The sequence below is a fragment of the Colobus angolensis genome, unplaced genomic scaffold (genome assembly GCF_000951035.1).
Source record: "Colobus angolensis palliatus isolate OR3802 unplaced genomic scaffold, Cang.pa_1.0 Scaffold11, whole genome shotgun sequence".
Lineage (NCBI taxonomy): Eukaryota > Metazoa > Chordata > Mammalia > Primates > Cercopithecidae > Colobus > Colobus angolensis.
Window position 1 is genome coordinate 10,127,483 of NW_012112030.1, and position 572 is coordinate 10,128,054.

The window sequence follows — 572 nt, forward strand, 5'->3', positions numbered from 1 at the left end:
CCCAAAGTGCTGGGATTACAGGCGTGAGACACTGCGCCCGGCCTGTTCCTTCCCCTTTCTAAAACTACAGAATATATAGTTCAGTGGTTTATAATACATATCAACTATTTATTAGGCCAGGTGTGGTGGTTCACACCTGTCATCCCAGCACTTTGGAAGGCCAAGGTGGGTGGATCACTTGAGGTCATGATTTTGAGACCGGCCTGGTCAAGATGGTGAAACCCTGTCTCTACTAAAAATACAAAATTAGGCTGGGCAGATTATGAGTCGGGAGTTCGAGACCAGCCTGTCCAATATGGTGAAACCCTGTCTCTACTAAAAATACAAAAATTAGCCAGGTGTGGTGGTGCGTGCCTATAATCCCAGCTACTCGGGAGGCTGAGGCAGAAGAATGGCATGAACCTGGAGGCGGAGGTTGCAGTGAGCCAAGGTCGTGCCACTGCACTCCAGCCTGGGTGACAGAGCAAGACTCTGCCTAAAAAAAAAAAAAAAAAAGAAAAGAAATAGCTATTGTCATATATCAGTTTTGGGTAAGCATAAAAAATAACAAAGTTGTTTGCTTGCTTCTAGTT